Source organism: Bombyx mandarina, chromosome 09 (genome assembly GCF_030267445.1).
Source record: "Bombyx mandarina strain Sakado chromosome 09, ASM3026744v2".
Classification (NCBI taxonomy): Eukaryota; Metazoa; Arthropoda; class Insecta; order Lepidoptera; family Bombycidae; genus Bombyx; species Bombyx mandarina.
The window spans coordinates 5,273,049-5,296,598 of NC_143216.1; the positions used below are offsets into that span (position 1 = coordinate 5,273,049).

Here is a 23,550-nt window from a genome sequence, read left to right on the forward strand (position 1 = left end):
GAAAAGATAAAATTTCTAATTTACAAAGTTTCTGTGTTTTTTATGTTCGTATCAATACTGAAAAAGAAAAAAGAAAACATAGTTAAATAATTTGATGGCAGAAAAGCATGGGGTGTTTTTTTGCTATAATTAAAAAATAATAGTCGTCATCATCAGAACTTTTACTTATGGAATATTTATTAATAAACTGTTTGCAGCATCTGTGTTAAAGACCCAATAGTTTTTAAAACTGAAATTGTTTATTGATATCTTATAATGCTAAGTTCAAATTTTAAAAATATGAGTATTAAGTTGTAATAAGCTAACTACTAACTACATCGCTATAGAAGTAATTTTACATACTTAAAAGTATTTTCAACTTTTTTATTTGGTAAGCTGTAAAAGAGCTTTTTTTTTCGTTTATTAACAATATATTTTATTACATTAAAACAAAAATAATAATAGTTAAAATAAAAATAATGAAACATTTAGTTACGTTCACATTATGTTCTTTGAGCCTCTTTTCCAAGTACCAATATTAGTCACTCATACAACATAATCGAAGGATCAAAAAATAGAGATACGAATTACGGCAAACGATACTTGGAAACTTGGAGTGACCTGTGCACTGGAGTAGCGATGTTTAAAATTTCCGATTTGCCTCTGTAAAAATGAATTACAATTCAAATAGAATAGGCCAGATAGTGTCTTTATACCACACAAATGCTAAGTTTTTTTTTTTTATTTTTTTTTTATTGCCTAGATATGTGGACGAGCTCACAGCCCACCTGGTTTTAAGTGGTTACTGGAACCCATAGACATCTACAACGTAAATGCGCCACACACCTCGAGATATAAGTTCTAAGGTCTCAGTATAGTTACAACGGCTACCCCACCCTTCAAACCGAAACGCATTACTGCTTCACGGCAGAAATAAGCGGGGTTGTGGTACCTACCCGTGCGGACTCACAAGAGGTCCTACCACCAGTAATTAAGTAAACAAAGAGCTTTAAAAGTTTGCGCTATAAATAAAAATGCTTCAACAAAACTACCGTATAACTTCTGTGATTTTGTTGGTGTACCGTACAACCTTACCTAATCTGCGAATAAAGCTGCTGGTTTTCCGACAATCTTAACGCTATTGTTTCGGTTGTAAGCCACGGTTGTTGAAGATGGACCAGTGAGATAAATAACAAGACACTTTCATTTCCAAGCTTGAATGTTTGTGCGAAGCCGAACTTCAGATATCTTTGGGTGGTGGCAGATAGATCAGTAATATGTTTCAGTATAAAGGGTAGAACGTGGTGACATTGCAATCCAGTTGACCTCATCTCTCAAAATGGGTCGCGGCATTCACGTTTTGATGTCTATGACCCCCGGTGACTGCTTGACACGGTGGGTCGTCAAGCTCCTGCGCCCAAGTTAAGTAATAAATAAACATTTTTTTCTTCTGAAAACTTTAAGTGTTTGTAGAGCGGGCCCTCGATTGATAAAATAGATGATTTCATCAGCGGTGATGTCACTAACGACGTTTACACGGTGGATCAGAAAACAAACTCCAAAAGACAAGGTTAAAATTTTTTTGCTTTTATTATTAGTTTGCATATGAATTGCGGCTTCTGTGAACACTTAAGGAACTACTTACTCATGTTTTTACGAACACTAAATCAGAAGTTAGAATTTAAGCTGTTTAACCTGATTATCTTAATATATAAATTACGTGTCACGTTGTTTGTCCGCGATGGACACATAAACTACTGAACTGATGTTAACATCTTTGTTTTAAAATATGTGTTTTGTTCCAACTTAGGCTATAGGATAATTTTTATTTCGATTAATGGTCGCAATATTAATTAATTAACAATAAAATGATTTCTTATGTTGATTATTGTTATTAATTGTAAGTTTCTTATGTCTAAAACACGACTCCTTAAATCAATTTTTACAGACAATTGTAATACTGTGTGACATTAATATCGCATAGATGGCACTGTGTTAAAAATACCAACGTTTCACATAAGCTACAATTTAATGGCATAAATACCACGTGTTGCTGAGGCTAAGGTATAAGTGAAATTTATTTCGTAGTAAACGCAATACAGTGAAATTCAATTGTTCTTACTTTGTTAATTTTTGGTATTAGCATAACCGGTCACGTGTTATTTAGAAACAAAAACCTTAGCCACAGCAACGTATGGCCAGGTCAGCTAGTTATTATATATTTTGTAAGTTTTCAAAGTCGAAGAAACAGCATCTTTTCAAACTAGAATTACTAGTAGTATGGTAATAATGCACATGTTCGGTATATTTTGCATATTTTCATCACACATCATACGATGGCAAGGACTGCTATTGAAATTGTATTTCTGTCTCAAGTTGCACAGCGACAATCACGTTGTAATAATAAAAACATTATTTCATCGCGAAAACAAAAACTGCTAAAAAAACTATAATAGTGTTCAATTATTGGCTCGGATATAGGGGCTGGTCTGTTTTTTTTTATTGCCATTGTAGGCAGACGAGCATACGGCCCACCTGATGGTAAGTGGTCACCGTCGCTCATGGACGTCAGCAATGCCCAGGGCAGAGCCAAGCCGCTGCCTACTGTAACTTATTAGAAATTCTCGACTCATTAGGAAGGTATTATCGGACAGAAATACTTCAGAGAATGAACAGATAAATAACAATTCTGGCCTAATAATTAGCTGACATACACCCAAATCAAAGAACATTTCTTAACCGTCCAAGCCAGACATAAGAAAGCTTCTTATGAAGAAAATTTCTTTTTTCCCCTTTTATTTAGATCAAGGTACCGAGGAATCCTTTATTGTCAATATCATTGAATTCCTACACCGGTCCGGAGATATTTGTTCCTCGCAACAATCTATTTGAACCGCGACAACTTTCGAGGGAATATTTTATTTATTGATCTGCATAATCCTTCGAGGGATCCGGGGAAATTCGTGGCATTTTCATCGAGAATAGCTCAATTTATTCTATTTCAAAAAAAGAATGTATGTAATATATAAAATAACTTTTTATTTGAGTAAAATATTTGTATTTCTAAGGATACTCGTAAGAAGCTGGTGGATTTCAGTGTATCAGCATCAGATGACATTTTGAGGTGATTATTTTCTTTTCATCCGTTCACCATACGGATGAAAACGAAAGTCATGAACACCTGCCTACTACCCTCATTAACATACGCCTGTCAAACATGGAAATTTACCAGAAAAGTAAAAAATAAAATTATATCCTGTCAAAGGAGCATGGAAAGAAGCATCTTGAAAATTAAGAAAATCCAAAGGATCCGCCATACGACTATAAGACAGAAAACAAAAGCCATCGACGCTCTCAGCTATTCACAAAAGCTGAAATGGCGATGGGCTGGACATGTAGCGAGGCTCAGCGACAACCGCTGGACCGCAAAGACAACATCATGGGGCGGTCCACTAGGACAGAGGAAAAGAGGTAGACCAATTACACGATGGGCAGATGACATCATAAAAGTAGCAGGTGTACAATGGCCGCGAGCGGCAGAGAATGGAGAGTTCTGGTCATCTCTGGAGGAGGCCTTCACCTTTCATTGAGAGGGTTCTTGCTAACATAAATAAACCCTGACTAATTTAACCAATTAAATCAATATTTAGTACTTTTCAATGTAAAAATTATTCCAAATGTTATGTATATTATTGCTTAAAATAAGAACACAATTCAATACTTCTTATCACTCATAACATGTACATAATCAAAAAATCATAATCAAGATTCAATTAAAAATTATTTCGTTAATTATTTTGAATATGGGATAATAAATTTAAAAATGTGAATGATTTTGCATGCATATTAATAGTGTAAATTTTTTTTTGGGTATGAAAAGCAAGAAATAAAAGGCTTTTTTATTTTTATTTGTATTTTTTATTTTTATTTATTTATTATTTTCTTTTACCATAGAGTAGAAGTTCTCCCTGGGAGAAACATCGTAAGACGCGTCAAATCTGTCCCGTCCAACTCTACCTGACGATCACTCTCTGTCAAGAGTGAAATGATTGAGAAGAAGAGTTCTCCCTACTATTTACTATACTACTATTACTATATAATATACTTGTTTTAGATAGTTGCTTGTTTATACTGACATTATAAATACGAAGCCTCTTGTTCCCGGTGTTACGTTTTTTCGCCCAAAACCACTGATCCAATTGTGATGAAACTAGGTTTAGAAATATGTTTGGCCCTGAGAAATAATACAGGCTTTATATGCCTGTCATGCATTAAGTCCCTACGCTTATGCGGCTATTAGACCACGCGTGTGAAGCTACTGACGTAAACCCTATTTCACTAATTGTTTTTTTTTTAATTGTTCCAATTTGAATTTTAAGAATCTATTCCGAAATTCTTGTTTACTACATCACATCATGGACTACCATTAAACACTAACCGATTTACTAAAATTGCCAACACACAATCCCTCTCAAATTGGGTGCATGCAAACCGTATGTAAATGAAGCATAAATTATCTCTTGAATTAATTAATTTGTGGCACTGTTAGTTTTCGGGGAAGCATTGAAGTTTTTTTTTCTAAATTAGTTAATATATTCACAATCCAGTCTATCCACCGACGTCTTTTTTTTTTTTTTAGGTTAATTTTTGTATTTATTTTTTATTAACAAAAAGTCAAATCAAAATAATTTAACATAACTCAACCCACACAGTAGAACAGATCTTCCAACGCGCTTGAAGGAGGCACAGTCCCCAAGATACTGGCTACGTTGCCTCGTTGGACTCACTCTCTGTGCAAAGTACCAGCCAGCCTTAGCATCATGTGTAATCCTTCCAACGTTTGGAGATTTCTGTTAAAAATTTCTTTGCTTCAGGGCCCCAAGGGCCCATCGTCTCAACCGCGAAAGGCAAAAAAGAATAAGAAGACCCCAAACCCGAATACTTCCGCTTTTTTGTAATTTCTGCTGAAGCTGCAGCTGAACCGGGGCGGGACGAAGTACCATCTAAATGACAGGGAGCCACAGTATCCACACAAGTAGCATCCCATACCAGGCACCTACCAACTGACCATGGAATCAGCGTGACTCCATCGGGCCTTTTCCCATCTGACCTCAAAATTCCGATGGGTTCCAAGACAGCCGGAACATTGACTGTAGTGAGCGCCCTTCTTATCATATCATTTAAAGACGCGTGTCTTGGAATGCGCCCAGCGCTTTTCTGGCACGAGAGTCCGTGATGTCCAAGCTCATTGACGTACTCGCCACAGACACAGAAATGTGGTACGTTAATATGGGCCCCCAACCGTAAGCCAATAGCTAGCGAGAGAGCGTTGTTGTCCAACAACGTGCCTGTATTGGACGATGGATAGGCTTGAAGCCAGTAACTTGATTCCTTTTCGGTAACGGCGCGAAAACGAGCAATGTCATGTCATCATATGACTGTAGTAACCGTTGCTGTATCCGTTGACAAAGCGGAGTGTCCCAAAGACGCTGCAAATGCGGTAAAGTAGGAAAATCCGCCTGACACAAAGACTGCCAGGCCGATCCAGCCTCCGACACACCCACAATCTCTACGGAACCCATACAAGGGTTGAAAACATTACCGACTATGAGACAGGAGGCGTGTGCAGAAGCAAGAAAGGCCGGCAACGCAACAGCTGATGCTTTACGTACGCCGATATCACCAAAACGTACTGGCAGGACACATTGCTCCCAAGAGAGGTCACCCAAATTACAATTAATTATTTAGCACAGAACACCTTTTATCATTTCATCCAAAGAATTAAGTTTATTATTATGTTTCCATAAGAAAGAACATCTTAACACATATGTAAATTTAGGTACGAATAGACAGTGTCTTATGATGAACAAAGCCATATGAGAGTTAATTTCAAATAAATTGTTGGAACACTGAGAAAATTTATCAATCTGCTCATCAATATACGCGTCGATCGATCCATCCAAAATGGGAGCACCCAGCAACATTAGAGAATTCTCATCAACAACTTTTATGTTGGGCGCTGCGGTATTAAACTTTGCAAAAACGTCCGAAACTGGTACGGAACAACAAGAGGCATTGATAAAAAGCTCACACTTAGCAAAATTGAGCTCTAAACCCAAACTGGCCAAAGCAGATTTTAGATATTCTAAATCTTTTAAGACCGTGGAAATGTCCCCTCCCAATGTTCCGTCATCCAGATACCATAAATTTAGGCTGGACTTCAGCTCCCTCAAAACTGGATGTATTCCCAACGTCTTTCATATTGGTTTTAATGCGCAGATAAAATCACTAGTTTAAGTACTTCATAACGGGATTGGCGTAATCTGCTCATACTCTTAAGTGTCTTAGCGTTAACAGCGGTCCTTTCCTTCCCACTTTGGGAATATGTCGTCGGAGATTTACTTATTCAGTTACTAGGGTGGCAGCATCCGCCTGAAGATATGATTAGTACTTACGATTTAACTTTTTCTTTGAGTTTGGTTTTTACATGACTTTATTTCGTCATCCTAGGGATTCTAAATACGTGTTTCAAGTTAATTAGGAGATTAGTTAGGAATTATGAAACTATCTCTGTAGCATATTTTAATTGAGTATTAAAACACAATGCTATCTATTATTTATTCTAATATGTGGTAGGAAACAGCGTAGGACCCCAAGATCCAGTTGGGTCGCTGCGCCAAGGCAGTAGTAGTAGTAATTTTTATTCGGTCTATTGATCACGTATTTCCTAAACAGTTCACTTGTAAAATCGGACTGCTCAAATCAACTTAGAAGTTTACAAAATTGCAATATAATAAATGAAAAACCTTGAATACCAGCTGATCCTCCTATAACTAATTCTGCGCGAAATAAAATCCGGACGAAAGAAATGTATTATCAAATTTAGGTTCATTGATTTCATAATGGCATCCATTTGATATATCAGACTCAACTTTTGGGTCAATCTGCAAGGCTCCGAGGTTTGGCGTAACTTACAAAATGGTAGTAGCCATCCACTCAACGACTCCTAAACGATGGAACTTTTTACTAGTGGTAGGACCTCTTGTGAGTCCGCACGGGTAGGTACCACCGCCCCACCTAATTCTGCCGTGAAGCAGTAATGCGTTTCGGTATGAAGGGGGGGCAGCCGTTATAACTATACTGAGACCTTAGAACTTATATCTCAAGGTGTGTGGCGCATTTACGTTGTAGATGTCTATGGGCTCCAGTAACCACTTAACACCAGGTGAGCTGTGAACTCGTCCTCACATCTAAGCAATAAATAAATAAAAAACACGTCTGAGACAGAGCCCGGGAGAAGTAGATATTACCGCTGTCAACACTGCAGCCAGACGTGTAGCTCATACCAAGGACACCCGGCCGGCGAAGTCGTCTAGGCCAGGGGTCGGCAACCCGCGGCTCGCGAACCACATGCGGCTCTTTGGATATAAAAATGCGGCTCTTTAGTTCCATACGCAAATACTATTTATTTTAGAAAAAAAAAACATTTAATAATTTTTCTGAATCGACTAACGAGGGCTAGGCACCATTTCTATCTCTCAGCCCATAGCTGTAAGTAAATGTTTAATTGTACATAAATAATAGGTGATTATCTAATAACATCATATATATTGTCTAATTTGTTGTTAAAAAGCACTACTTATATAAGAATAAATAGATTTTTCTTACGAATAATTAGATTCGTTTTTTTTTATCCAAAAAAAAAAATTCTGCAAGAACTATTTATTTTTGGCAAGATTTTTTTTTGTGGCTCTTTAAAAACTTTGAAATTTTGAAAATTGCGACTCAATAGCTTGCTGACCCCTGGTCTTGGCGAATCAACGACATACACCGGCCATCTTGGTCAGGCCGCCCAAGCAGTGCTAATTCCAATAATTCGTTCGTTATTCTCCAAGTTACTGTTTTAAACAAATATTATTAACTAGCTGACCTGGCAGATTTCGTAGTGTCAGCTTCAATCGATAAATAAAAGACCTAAGCTTTTGTATAAAATAAACTTAAAACAAACAAAAGGAGTCCGTCCAATGGGGGGGACATCAAAGGAAAAACAAAATTGTTATTTTTATTTAATTCCGAGCATTTTCATATTTATCTAACTTAAAAATTTTCTCTGGACTTCCACAAATAATTCAGGACCAAAATTAGCCAAATCGGTCGAGCCGTTCTCGACTTTTAGCGAGACTAACGAACAGAAATTCATTTATATATATATAGATTAGGAAAAATGTTAATTTATCTACTCCTTTTATTATAACTCAGTCACTGCTGAGAAGCTGGTTTCAAATCATCTACGAGAAATCATACGAAATTTTGTAGCTGCTAACATAAAACTACGATACGGGATATAAATCTTGCCGCCCTAACTTTGAAAGATATTCTGTAATCAAGACTTTACAGAATAAAAACTCAATCATTTTCAAATTTAGTTAGTGATGTCATTTAAGGACAAACCGCATACAGATATCGTCGTTTAAAATTTTAATCAGTAGATATTTCTCAGGAATATCACGATCTGAATCAAAATGCCCATTTAAATACAATTATTTTGATTTACAATATCGATTGTATGTTAATTGTTGACGTGTTTTCTTCGGAATGATTACTAGTTTATAATGTTGAATTATTACTAACACAAGTAGTTTTAAATCGTTATAATAAATGCCTACCAAAAGAATATATTATTTTCTTGAATTATTTCAAATGATGGAATAGAAGTCTCGATTGCCTTGGAATACTAAACGTTCCACATTCAGTGGATTCAAACTCCAACCATTTTCTCTTACATTGTAGGTATATACGATTCACGAATCAGTACACAAAGTCCCCAAATTACCAATCATTTTAACAAAGATACACCGTTCGGGAATCATTTTCGTACACTAGGAGAACATTAAGTAGTTCACGATTTATTTGAATCGAATTTTTGAGTTATAATAAATACATGATCTGTGTTACTTAAGTCATTATATTTTTTAAAACCGACTTAGTTGATAATCGCAATGACTAAAAAATCGATAGGTCTTAACGTACATATATAAATCAGGTTCAGAGTCACTAGCCGACGAGCATATGGTCTAAGTGATGGTAAATAATCACCGTCGATTATCACTAACGTTAGGGAGCCAGTCAAGTCGCCGCTTACTGCTGGGGACTATCCTCAAACCTCGTTTGAAGAATCTAAGAAAGACATGCCATGACTCTCGGGAAACACTTGAGTCGACTATTATCAAAACCGGCAATGTGACTTTTGGACAATTATTGGTAAATCAGAAAAACGAATTATTGACTTTGTATTCCATTGGCAGTCACAAAACTCTTCTGAACGACATCTTAGATAAATAACAGGTTAAGTATTAACCTTTATTTAATGCAGGTTTTGAACCGTATTCTTTGAAGGAGACGATTATATTCAAATCAATCTGTATTGACATATCAATAACATTTTTTGTCCAAATGCACAAATTGCCACCTTTGATAAAAGAAGACTCACTTATTCTAAGATTAAAACCGAAAAACGCAATTGTTTTGTAGCAGAAATAGGCGAGACCGTTCTAACTACCCTTATGGGCTGACCACGCTTTTCATCACCAATATTGTCCTAATATCTTAAGGTCGGCGGCGACAGTCACGATAAACTACTTATGTGTTTAGCACCGGGTAAACCGTGAGCATGCCTATCGCACCTACATAAATAAAACCCAAAAAATTGGCTAATAACATCCTATTTGGTCTGAGGCTGACATGCAATTTCGTATATACAAAAATAAAATACGTAAATCGGGGACCTAACAAAAAACTGTAGGTGTTCACATCAAAATCTGGCGGAAAATTCCGCGCGTGATACGACCGACAGAGCTTTATCTCGATCAGCAATATGCAAGCCTTTTGTTCGACGCCATGAATAACATTACCGTACCGAAACCGCGGCCCAACAACTAACAATGCCAACTGAATTTTAACTGGAAGCTTCGAGCTTCAGAATACTAATTCATTTCAACAACATCACTGAACATTCGAACCTGTGTTGTTTAATTAGAAGACCGTGTAGTTTTCTCTAATTTATACATCTGTGTATATATATAAAAATGAATTGCTGTTCGTTAGTCTCGCTAAAACTCGAGAACGGCTGTACCGATTTGGCTAGTTTTGGTCTTGAATTATTTGTGGAAGTCCAGATATGGTTTAAAAGGTAAATAAATATGAAAATGCACGGTATTAAATAAAAATAACAATTTTGTTTTCTCTTTGATGTGTCCCCCGTCAGACGGATTCCTTTTGTTTGTTTTAATTTTATTTTATACAAAAGTTTAGGTCTTTTGTTTATCGATTGAGGCACTACGAAGTCTGCCGGGTCAGCTAGTACATAATATAAATCCAAACACAATGTTTGAGATATATTTTTATCCAGTAACATTGTACGGTTACGAACACAGTCATAAACTAAATGCCTCGTAATAATAGTAACAATGTAGCCTCGAATAGAAAAGGTTTTAACTCTGAGAGAAGTGCTTTTTTATTGAGCGCTAATCTGAAGAAACGAATCGACTAGGAAATGAGTCTTCGTGATTTTAACGGAACAAACTTTACTCTTTGTGCTACGACAGCGGCGTTCGATTTCCTCAATCCCAACAGAAACATCGATAAATGCCGCAGATAAATTCCAGTTGCCACTTTTTACTGCGAATCGGAGCTGAGCACGACATCTTTTCCGCGTAAGCAACGGTAGGTACTACATTCAAAGCTAAGTGTTAGTTTATATTCAATAAAATATATTTTGCAATGTACAGCTCATTTTAATGCATGTATATATATTTTTAATATGCTATGTTCAATTCTATATTTTACTTCAGTAAATTCGGGTTTGAAAGGCGACGTGGCCATTTTTTATGCTTGACAATACAAACTGACCTATGTAAAAAAAACACCAGAAAACACAAGTAACAAAAAAAATATTAAACACGACATAGACATGCTCTTATGCGCATTTGAATGACATTAAGAAAAGTAAAAATTATGAGATAAAATTGTCAAATCGTTGAAAAACTATTGCTGTAATGATACATGAGTTTAGTGTGACACGGCTTATATGAGATGTATCTCTAACAAAAATACCGACTACATTTGCGTATCTAAATCTATAGATACAGTAGTCATGATAACTAACCCACTAAAAAGCGATAAAAAATAATCAAAATCGCTGTTTTTCCGTTCACATTATCATGACATTGACCTTGCTTAAATCAATTAAATAAGACCATTGGCCGGGCACTGATCAAAAGAAATGTCTTATTGGAGTCGAGCCCAGTAATTGGTTTCGGAATCGAGTCTACTCTGGAGCATTGACAGACGCGTCACGGGCATAGGAAGATTTGATTTACTAAGGGTTTTACAATAAGCCGTCATTTGCTTCCGAAATTATTTCAGTGAAAATATATTTGTAATATAATTGACGTATTGTTTGTTTGACGTGTGTGATGAAAACGAATCGTAGAAATAAATGATAGGCCAATCTGTATCTGGAGATGTATGCACATATTTATGTGAACATAACTTCACCATATATGTCTTGTTACAGTCACAAAACATATTCCTACTAGAAATGCTGTACCATCCTTACCTCGACAATCAGGGATTTCTATTAATCTTTCACATTATTTCTTGACCTACGGTTAATATTTTCTAAAATACTAAACACGTACAATTATAATATTAGTTAATAAAAAAAATAAAGCCTTTATATTTACTTGCAAACAGTATCTAAAAATTGCAGAAAATAATCTTATACCTAGTTTTTTTTTTTAAATAACATTTATTTCCTTCCAAGAACTCCTCCTCGGGTAAAGGGGTAAAGGCCTCCTCCAAGGAGAACCCATGATTCCTATTCAGGGCCACCTATACCCAATTTTGGCCGGCTGCCCTTATGATGTCATCCTGCCATCTTGTGTGGGTACTTCCGCTATATTACTTTTTTTTATTGCCCTTGTAGGCAGACGAGCATACGGAACAACTGATGGTGAGTGGTTACCATCGCCCATGGACGTCGGCAATGCCAGGAGCAGAGCCAAGCCGCTGCCTACCGTTAAGTACTCTCCACAAGCCTCGTTTGAAGGAGGACATGTCATAGCGCTCAGGAAACACGATGAAAGGGAGCTCATTCTAAAGCCCGATGGTACGTGGCAAAAAAGATCTCTGGAAATGCACTGTGGCTCCAAGTAGTATGGATGAATTCTACTCCAGTAGTAATACTCTATACTCCACTCCTACTTTCACAAATACTATAATAATATACAAATATTTCAAAAACAAGCACAAGACGCTTCTTAAAACTATGCATGATCGAAACAATTGATATTTAAAATAGCTAATCGAATATAAGATGCTTGTTAAAAATAAGAAAAACTTAAATACGCACTTAAAAATTGGCATCATACTATTACTTGTGCGAATATTACACAAAAAAAAGCGAATGAGTTACAGATGATCATTCATGCGTTTTCAAAGCGTTCGAGAGATTAGCACGTTTGCAAATTGCGAGTGTGTCGTAAAAGTTTATGAGCAGTCACGTCTTCATTCGCATACCACGGAACATCGAGCTTTTTGTGGCAGCTGTGTTGACGCCTTTTCACTGACACCGGCATTCGAGGTTATTTTCATGAGACCAAAGTAAGCTATAACATTGTTGATTCAATTACTGAATGAAACGAAGATAAATCTTTGAATTCTGAGCAGACAGGTAATTCAGATGCACGTTTTGAAACATGTGATTGAAATCTAATAGCTTTAGGGTAATGGCACCATATATTCTCGTGGCAGTTGAGTGATTAGACAATAGTTATCAGTAATAAATTCAGATATGAAATTTATTGCCTGTTATTTTAAGGTAATGATGCTGACGTAGTTTAGTTGAGCGATGCCACAATTTATGCACCATCAATAATTAGTAGTCAAGGTAACGACCAAACAAGGAGAGCGTTATCAGCAATATATATTCACTACACGATAGTTAGGTAGACCTCCTACGAAATCTATTACTGACTGACCAAAACTGATCGTTTAAATTTGTGCGTAGTTTTCATTGATAGCAATTTAGGATGAACTTCAATAATTACATGTGCCAATACTTTGGAAATTTAGATGAGCGTTAATATTAAGTAGTGCTATGATAAGAATTTTAGTATTCAACGGATGTTCGCGATGCGTCAACTGGGCAGTAAAAATCTGATAAAAGAAAGTCCGAGCCGTTGGTCGTAACGAATTTTAACGACTTTTTGTGGAAAAATCACAAGTGCGCACAGTTAGTATGTAACTTTTGATGTGGGAATAACTTACAAAGTCAATGAATTCGTTTTAGAGATGAAAACGGCCAAAGTAATCAATTCTACACTAAACTCACCAAAAAGGTGGTAGGCAGAAGAAAGGTGGTAGTAAGTACCACCAAAGCAGTCTTGCGTTCCGATTTCAAGGGCTTTTTGGTCAGTAGGAAATCGTTAGACTTCCGACCATTCCTTGAGGCCAGTAGATGATTTGCCATGGATGTTTAACCGACCACAAACCCCTGTCTCTCAAGAACTCGCGCCCAAGACTCAGACACAATTCTCACAACTTTGGCATGACGTTTCACGTCATCTCTCTTGGCCACCCTATCCCCACGGCCTCTTCATGAATAGGCTATCCAAAATTAATTAACAATAAGTTTTTTAAATGAACTTGTGATTACTTCAGATATATCAAGAATTATACGAACATTTCTGCCAGCACGTTATTCCCATGAACAAAAAGCAAAATAATACAACAATCTAAGAAACTACCGATTATCTTGCTTTAGATTTCGATGATAATTGCGGTACATTTGTACAGAGACAGCAGCGTAATTACTTCGCTCTCACACTATGGTCACGACTCAGTGTAATCGATGTCTCAATGACGTGACTGGATTCAAGATTCGTGATTGTCTGAAGAAATCGAACCACTACAGAATAGCAACGGAAATAATGTTACCAAGCTTTAGAGCAATTTTCTTGGCATAAATACCCTACCGAGATGATTCGATTGATGCTCCAAAAAGCAAACATAAATATTAACGTGTCACTTCTTAGAAAACAGTGTGTTATCTAATATATAAAATTCTCGTGTCACAATGTTCGTTCCCATACTCCTCCGAAACCGCTTGACCGATTCTCATGAAATTTTTTATGCATATTCAGTAAGTCTGAGAATCGGCTACTATCTATTTTTCATACCCCTAAGTGATTAGGGTTGTCCACCCCTAACATTTTTTTTTTTATTTGGACATTTTTTTTTGTTATAATGAGGTATTATGTGGTTGAATGAGGTTTTGTTATTTTTATTATATATTCCCTCATCGTTCACAGCACTACATACCTCTTTCACTCATTTACCACATCCTTACACACTTACAATAAGTTAGTTTTTTTTTCTACACTAAAAATTCCCTAGAAATCTTATATATGGCAAAACAATGTTTGCCGGGTCAGCTAGTTGATCTATAAATTATTAAGGCAATTTCACTCGTTCGCTGGAACATCATCCCTTTGTCGCTACTCCCAAAATTTAAGAAACCTGTCATATCTTCGTCTTTGTTTAAGCGCTAATTGTGAACAATTCGGTTTATTGTTAAACACCGAACTACTGGAAACATCTTATAGCATAATTCACGTTTATATGTATATTGAAATTCAGGTCAAGATTACTTAGCTTTTACAAACATATAGAAGGCCTGAATGTTCCACTTATAAACGTGATGGCTTATGTTTATAAATAAATTTAAAAAGGTTGTGAAAGGGCCCTCAGAATCATGTATTACTGTGTGAATCTTTGCTTACTGCGAACCACCGTCTGCCTTATTTCTGTTTCGGAGTAATTATGTTCCGGCTCATAGCGTACACAGAATCTTCGATATCATATCTCAAAGGTGATATTTTCATATTATGGAGTAAATCCTTGACTCTGGTGATATCGAGTATGTATAACAAGTTTGTCTACGTTCATTAATAGACGATATTACCGGGAAAATCTCGAACCTGGACAGACGCGTGTCTCTATAAATCCACAAACGAATATACTGTGGGATAAGTCGATAAAAAGAGTTTTATGTACCGTGTCGTTATCTCACCGGGTTAGTCTATAAAGAGAATACGTCTTCAAAGGTTGGGATTCGTTCAAATGTAGCAGTTTTACTGATTGTGGTTGATGAACCCGCAAGGTCTGAAATGTGATTTCATTTTAACGGTCTGCTTCTCAGCAACAAAGACCACATGTACTACATAATTAGGGCACATTCGTAAAAATTCGTTGTTACTTTTTTTAAAGCAAATATTACTTTACTGTGCACGTGGTCAGACTGTAGAATTCGTTGCCGGCTGACACCCGAGTTTGCAAGTCTGTTTCTGTTTTTAAATACAAGGTCAAACAATTCTATCTCTCATCAACCGAATGATCATTGTTCTATACTCTTCGTATATATTGTGTTACTTAGCAAATATTGTTAAACTTGAATACAAAATATTATAAGTGCATTACTATAATTCTCATATTGTATTTGTTATTTTAGCTGTTCTACACACACTCATCACTTTTAATTATTATTCTCATAATCCTCTCGCAGGTCTGCTGGAAGAGATTTCTTCAAGAAATAAGCAGTGCCTTTGTACATAATTTTCCTATTACTCTGTACTGTGTCTTCTTTTTTGTGTGTACTTAAATAAATAAATAAATAAAAATATTTTGCTAAGTTTGTCTTTTGTACTGAATGAAATTTTATTGGCTATATCAATGGCTATACGAACTAACCAGCACACAATGTATTTTTACGATCAATTTCTATACTCAATTTCGCAAGAATTGTAATCCAAGATAATGAATCCTACAGCTATCATCAATATTTTGTTTGGCTTACTTTGAAATTGGACTTCATTTGACTGTAACACAAAGAAAGCGGGGTCAAACAAAGGTGTAATTAGTTTTAACATTCTTTTACTTACCTCTTTGTTTTTTATATACGTAACAAATAAGATTATGTAATGTAAAATAGATACGATTATGTAGTTCGCAGGTTAACTAAGTAATTTTTGAGTTACAATGAAACAACGATCATGATTTTGAAGAATTTTCGACGTGTCTTGAAAATACCTTGATATTTTAATACGTGAAATAAAAATATTCGGGGGCGTCTCACGATTGGAAGCCGATTATGATTTAATTCGAAGGTCATACTTACATCAATGGAACCAACCTTGAAATAATTGTCACGTCTAATCTTTCAACCAAGAACCAGCAAGGTAACTAAAGGATTTACTGGAGAACGTTTATTTATATTCCCTAGCTAATCGCGGGTACTCTAAAAGGCTATTCCAGCTACTCACAGACTGGTAGGTGAGTTCACGGGCTCAACCTGAGAGAGTTCGCTAATACCAGATACGAATGCACAGGACATCTTATCCTTTATGCCACGACGACATAGAGTAAAGTAGCACTTCGGGTAGAGTCTGTGCCGTCCATGCAGGCCGCGTGAGCGAATACTACACTTGCCTAGGTCATGACGAAACGTATGAAAGTATTGTAGTTGTACCGTGCTACGAAGGGAAAATTTACTTCGCTTGCAGACCATTGGGTCTGGCAACTGGACAACTGGACAACTGGACAACAGCAACGTAGAATGACGTTGAATTAGAAGACAAAAAAATATTGATGGGCCTTTGTTATAGAGCTCGATTGAAAAATCACTGTTTCCCGATAAACAAGGTTTTTTGTGTCATATTACCTCGATTGAATCAGAATGAAATCTGAATTTTTAATAATACTTCGAAATTTCTGTCACAGCATTATGCTACCCCGTTTTAGTGAGAGCCCTAATGAAAATTAATTACCATTTTCACTGAATTCCTTCGTTGGCCTGCGCCGATTTAATAAAGTTATTGCACCCTCGAAGATTTTACTGGAAGCAATTTGAGAATATTGTTGGACCGAGGCATTGTTCCTCTCTCAGATTGCCGCCGCCTCGATAATATTCTGTTGTTTTTTTTTATTACCTCCTCGTTTATTAATTTCGTAATTTTATCGATTGGTTTATTTACGGGGGAATCGGAATGGGTACTTTTGATAACTTCTTGTCTATAACGGATTACAAAACAATAGTAGATATTCAAGTGAATGTTTTATAATTTTACAATAAAAGGTGACGATATTAATAATACCGTTTATCTAATACTAGCGACCCGCCCTCGCTTCGCTTCGGAAACTGTAATTTATTATTGATTTCTCCACTATTTAATGGATGTTATTATACATATAAACCTTCCTCTCCAATCACTCTATCTATTAAAAAAAAAACAAAATGTGTGCAATTCACACGTGGTAGAAGTGGAACCTTCCAAAATTAAAATACAATTATCCTAAACGTCTTAAGTATATGTAAAATTTTGTCATTAGTAAATAATTGTAAGGTAGCGCCCTCTGTGAATTGATATTTTAATTTCACGTATAATCCTAAATTAAAATTCACTACAAGAGCTTTCATACACACGTTAGTATTAAAAAATCTCACAGATGGCGCTGTATTAAATAGTATGTATATTTCTGTCTCATTCTTTGCTGGCTTCATCCTACACATTTTTGTATTTGTGTCTCTTACCTGTCGTTTTTTCCGTTGCATCCGGTTTGAAATCACAACGATTCTAAAGAAGTTTTCACTTCAAAAACCGCATCAAAATCTGTTGCGTAGTTTTAAAGATTTAAGAATACATAGGAACAGACCGATATAGGGACAGAGAAAGCGACTTTGTTTTATACTATGTAGTGATGAAATTAATGTTTTATAAGTTTAACAATATTTACGGATTAATTTCGAGTTTATCATTTGCGACCTTTTGAATTCTTTACAGTTTTCGTGGGCACAGACAACTAACCGTTATAATATATATATATATATATTTTTTTTTTTTTATTGCTTAGATGAGTGGACGAGCTCACAGCCCACCTGGTGTTAAGTGGTTACTGGAGCCCATAGACATCTACAACGTAAATGCGCCACCCACCTTGAGATATAAGTTCTAAGGTCTCAATTATAGTTACAACGGCTGCCCCACCCTTCAAACCGAAACGCATTACTGCTTCACGGCAGAAATGGGCAGGGTGGTGTATATAGTAGTTTAAGTTATAAGTAAAACCTGCGAAAACCGAGAAAATACTTACAGCATTAATGCTGTTTTACTGTAGTCTTCGGTAACCACTTAATACAAGGTAAGCAGAATAACTTAAACGCGGTTACTGAAACATTACTAGATGATGACCGAACTTTGCTCGGTTTTATTTTGATAACGCCATCTTGTTGTGTCTTTAAAGCGGTTAGTTGCCCTCAATTAAGAAAAATAGTATTATTATTCGCCAATAGATGTCGGGAAGGGTTTATTATTGAAAACACGAATAAAACAACATTTTCTGAAAATAATTCGTAGCTAGATCGATTTATCGCCCCCGAAATCCCCTTTATACTAAATTTTATGAAAATCGTTGGAGCAGTTTCCGAGATTCAGATTATATACATATATATTAATATACAAGAATTGCTCGTTTAAAGGTATAAGATGTCTACCTTGTAAACAAAACCGAATCTCCCTCAAATGTACATCACTAACTTTCTAACCCAACTTGTTTGTTTTTATTAGATCACACTGTCGATATTGGAAACCGATATCGACTTTTTTCGAGTTTGTGCAAATTAAGAGTCCGGAATCCCCTTTTTTGTTTCTCTTATGCCGCTGCGTTTATTTGTAAATTAGGAAACTTTCTGAGGCAAATGGAAACAGCATTAATGTTCATTAGACGCTGAGTGTTTCCGCCAGCCTTATTTTAATTTATCATTGTTTGCTGTTTGTACAAAGGTCCCTTTTGACAGGACTTGCTTTATCCCTTGTTAACCGTAATTTATGTTGTATGTGAACTCGAATGCCAGAAAAAACCGTGGGAATTAATGAATGATCCCTTGCAGCTTATTTAGCTAAGAATCGTGGGTCCGTTACTCGCTCTCATCTCAAATACGCGATATATGTATATGTGTTTGTTATTTTTAATCTCGTTCATGCTCAAGATTTCAGATTACAATGCTATTAATGCTTTAAAAATTGTAGTATTCGTGGCTATTGAAGGATAAATCAAACTGTACTTAATATAGTAGATCAACTTGAATTTCTCGGAAGACCCTTATTAATCTTATAATTTATATCCCAATACTTTATATCCCAATATTTTTATCGAACTTTGTAAAACGTACAATTTCAAACAGTACAGGTACAGTCCTACCCATTTTCTCGCAGAATAAACAACACTAGATGATGACCGGTTTTTTTATAACGCCATCTTGTTGTGTCTTTAAAGCAGTTAGTTTCTCTCAATTAAGAAAAATAGTATTATTATTCGCCAATAGATGTCGGGAAGAGTCATAAAGTTGATTATCGATAAAGCTGATTATTGAAAACACGAATAAAACAACATTTTCTGAAAATAAATCGTAGCTAGATCCATTTATCGCCCCCGAAATCCCCTGTATACTAAATTTTATGAAAATCGTTGGAGCCGTTTCCGAGATACAGATTATATAGGTATATATATATACAAGAATTGCTCGTTTAAAAGTATAAGATAAGATAATATAAGATAGTTTTGCGGCACACTGTTAGCATATAGTGACGTAACACTAAAGAAATGCTTAGAAATGTCTCAAAAATAAACAAATTTAAATTATTACGGACAATTTCATTTCAAACTTCGTTTCAATGTTTCGTATTCTAAATGAAACATTTGTTCTTTTGGTAATGTGTTTCGAGGGTTTATTGGTCGTCTGCTTTGTCGTAAATCTGTTGTTTTATTTTTCATTACACGCTAAATCCAGTCTTATGATGGCCAGTTTACGAGCGAAGTTAATGCGCCGCCAACCAAGCCAAAGGACTGAAAATTAATGGTATCTCAAGAGCGTATCCGTTTTGTCGTTGAAAGGACACAAAGTTCAAAGATAAAAAGAGCATTGTATATTTGAGGCCTAATCTTCGAGTCTTACAGTCAATTATAAGAAATAGCTATGAGACTACTCCTTCATTAGGATGCCATTTAATTTCTGTTCACCCTGTAGTGTCTTTTGTTAATTTCCTTATCTGACTTTTCATTCTCTTCTAATGTGTATCAGATATAGTAATGCTAAGCGTTATATGTCCGCAATGGTTGATAGCCTTTACCTATATGGTTTATACCTTTTATCTACTAGCTTTCTTCAAAAATCCAAGGAGGAGGACTAAAAAAACCAAAGAAGGAAGTTTTCCTAAGCGCTTTTAGGAGACATAGCAGAAAAACTATCCTGAAATAAACAGGAATTTTGCCCTTTGGCATTGTCGACTTCAATAAGTGATGATACCTAGATTTTCGTATATAATACATACTTCAAAGGAAAATTAGCTCCTGTCCGCGAGATTTGAACATGGGTATACTCGCATCCTTCAATATAATTACACCAGGCGCTTTCACCGTTAGGTCATGAGTACTTCAAAAGTTCTAAAAGTATTGGCTATAAATCACAAAAAATAAATAAAAATGAAGCCTACGTCATCATGGTAATATGTATATGCATGTGTATGCGGTAAGAATATAGTCGGTCAGTAATAGCGTTAGTGGACGGGATTACTTTATCTCCGGACAGCTTCGTTAGTCCTGGAAATATTGGATCTATAAGTCAAGTGACCGTTAATGGAAGCTATCGTATTTCCAATCTATTGGAGCGTGGAATTTTTCTCGAAGCGAACAAAAGAATGACACACGTTTATTGTGAATGTAGACATTTCAGTTTCAATTTATAGTTGACTAGCTGTACCCGCCCGCTTCGCTGGGCATTTAAAATTAACATTATAATTTCTCACCCCCACAAAGGTTCTCATCGTTAACGCCCCCGAAACTGGTGTAGGGAGCTCAACACTCATATAAATATTAGTCTATCCATGACGTACATGTATTTTCTACATATATACCAAGTTTCAAGTCAATCGGATGCGTGGTTCAGTAGTTATAACGGAACATCCCTAAAAACTATTTCCGTCTATTATCCGTAAAAAATATTTCTAGATGAGACTTGCTGTAAATGAATTTCATGTAAATATTTAATATAATAAAATGCAAATCACAGAACCATAAACGGATAAAATAGAAGAAACACCAAAAGAAGAAACACCAAAAGAAGAAACAGAAAAGTCCTTCCCTATGGTACGTCGCGATAGCTAGATAGATATTTAACCCAAGCGGGATTGACGTCAGGCCGGCGGCTGATCGTAAAACTAATGTTAAATCCCTATGCAGTTTTATGTGAGGAAACGATGCGCCTACCCCAAATAATGTGGGACGAGAGCAAGAAGAAGAAGAAAATTGTGTGCCCTTGTGATTTTTTAAATGTTGAATTGAATTGAAAAATCATTGTATAATTAGATACTCCTTCTACTGTTTATTTTATTATTTTCATTGTATTTTTTCCAATATTTCCGAATCCAGTTTTCGTAGTCACAGACACTAAAGCATTATTTATCGTCATTTAAAAATCGCGCCATCTAATGTTTTATAAAAAGTATAATAGTTATCAAAAATACCCTTCTTGCACAATGAAAGAACTAACTGTATCTTTATGACAGTTTGCTTAAGTTGGGAGTTTCATCCTAATCGCGAAATCTGAATATAGTAATTTGTTTGAGGTAAAATCTTCTGTAGCAGCATTACTATTTGAATATAAAATAAATAAAAAAGCGACACCAAACAGAAATAACCTCAAACAACTACTGGATTTAGGCTGCCATAGAATGAGTTAAAGATATTTCCGAAGTTATCAATTCTACCGCTTACATAAAAATAACGATGCAATTTTTTTTTTTTTGTTGCCTACGTGTGTGGACGAGCTCACAGCCCACCTGGTGTTAAGTGGTTACTGTAATATAAGTTCTAAGGTCTCAGTATAGTTACGACGGCTGCCCCACCCTTCAAACCGAAACGCATTACTGCTTCACGGCAGAAATAGGCGGGGCGGTGGTACCTACCCGTGCGGACTCACAAGAGGTCCTACCACCAGTAATTACGCAAATTATAATTTTGCGGGTTTGAATTTTATTACACGATGCTATTCCTTCACCGTGGAAGTCAATCGTGAACAATTGTTAAGTACGTATTTCATTAGAAAAATTGGTACCCGCCTGCAGGATTCGAACACCGGTCCATCGCTAGATACGAATGCACCGGATGTCTTATCTTTCAGGCCACGACGACTTGAATCGTCTGAATCGTTGAATGTTCTTATTAATAAAGTTTATGTTTCTTTATTACTATCGAAGAATGTCCATGGGTTGTCTGTGCAAAGTGAGGCCTCTGCCCACAGTAAAGTAGCTTTCTTAAACAATATATGAACCAGGTAAATCTGTACGTGTGCTTTGTCAGTGAATCCCGGTAATAAATATGAACTTCCACAATGCCGTTATTTCAACTATTGTGAACAGATTTGAATAAATCAACACGGTACGCTATTAAGTTAGTGAGCTAACATGAATTTTTGGTGTTACAAATTTACCTGCGTAGTTATTTGCCGCGCGGTTGAGCGCAATTAACAATATGAATAATAACGAGTGCAGCGGTTACCCGCCAGACACGTTTATTCAGCACACGGTTCATAAATATGTAATAAATAAATACATAAACGGAAACCATCACACATGGTCATCTTTATTTTATAGCATTTGTAAGCTGACGAACGGTCCACCTGATGGCGATCCGCAAGCCTCTTTTGAAGAAGGACATGTCATGGCGCTCGGGAAACACCGTGGAGGGGAGTATCCATCCAGAGCCGGATGATACGTGGCAAAAAAGATCTCTGGAAACCCAGTGTCGGTGAACGCAGCAGTTCCAGATAGATGGTTGATCTCTGCTCCAATGGCGGGAGGTGTGATGGTAAAAAAAAGATGGAGGGATCTAACAGGATCGGTAGGCAGTGGCTTGGTTCTGCCCCTGGCATTGCTGAAGTCCATGGACAACGGTAACCACTCACCCTCAGGTAGGCCGTATGCTCGTCTGCCTACAAAGGCAATAAAACTTAAAAAACCAGTTTCTTAGAGCGCTCCACTTGGAATAAACATTATATAGAGAACCGATGTTCTTCGGTAGACCCAAAGGTTCCAAGCGATCCGCGCGATCTAGCCTGAAACTAGGATTCCTGTACTGTAGGAGACAGATACTGATATAGTATAAAAAAAATAGGTAAATAAATATTAAACACGCCGACAAATAGCAAACAAACCGTTTCGTCACACGAATGTTTACCCAAAGTGGTAATCGAATTCACGATCTTCGGCCTAGCAGCCAGAGGCACTCACCACCACGCCACCGCATCAATCAATAGCGTAAAAACATAAGAAAACAGAAGTAGGAGCACTCTTGCAACGTAATCTTTACAATAAAGGCTATATATATCCTATAAGCCCGACCAAGTTTCAATATGATTAACTCATCATATTAGAAAAAATTCTTAAAAGTAATAAGTCG

General features: G+C 36.2%; 1 protein-coding gene and 1 pseudogene across 3 annotated transcripts in view; one reads left to right on the forward strand and one right to left on the reverse strand.

The window, feature by feature from the left end:
• Positions 1-23,550, forward strand: part of LOC114240837 (uncharacterized) — a 208,325-nt gene that overhangs the window by 151,412 nt on the left and 33,363 nt on the right. The gene's annotated exons all lie outside the window — the stretch shown is intronic.
• Positions 4,637-7,391, reverse strand: LOC149502308 (uncharacterized; annotated as a pseudogene).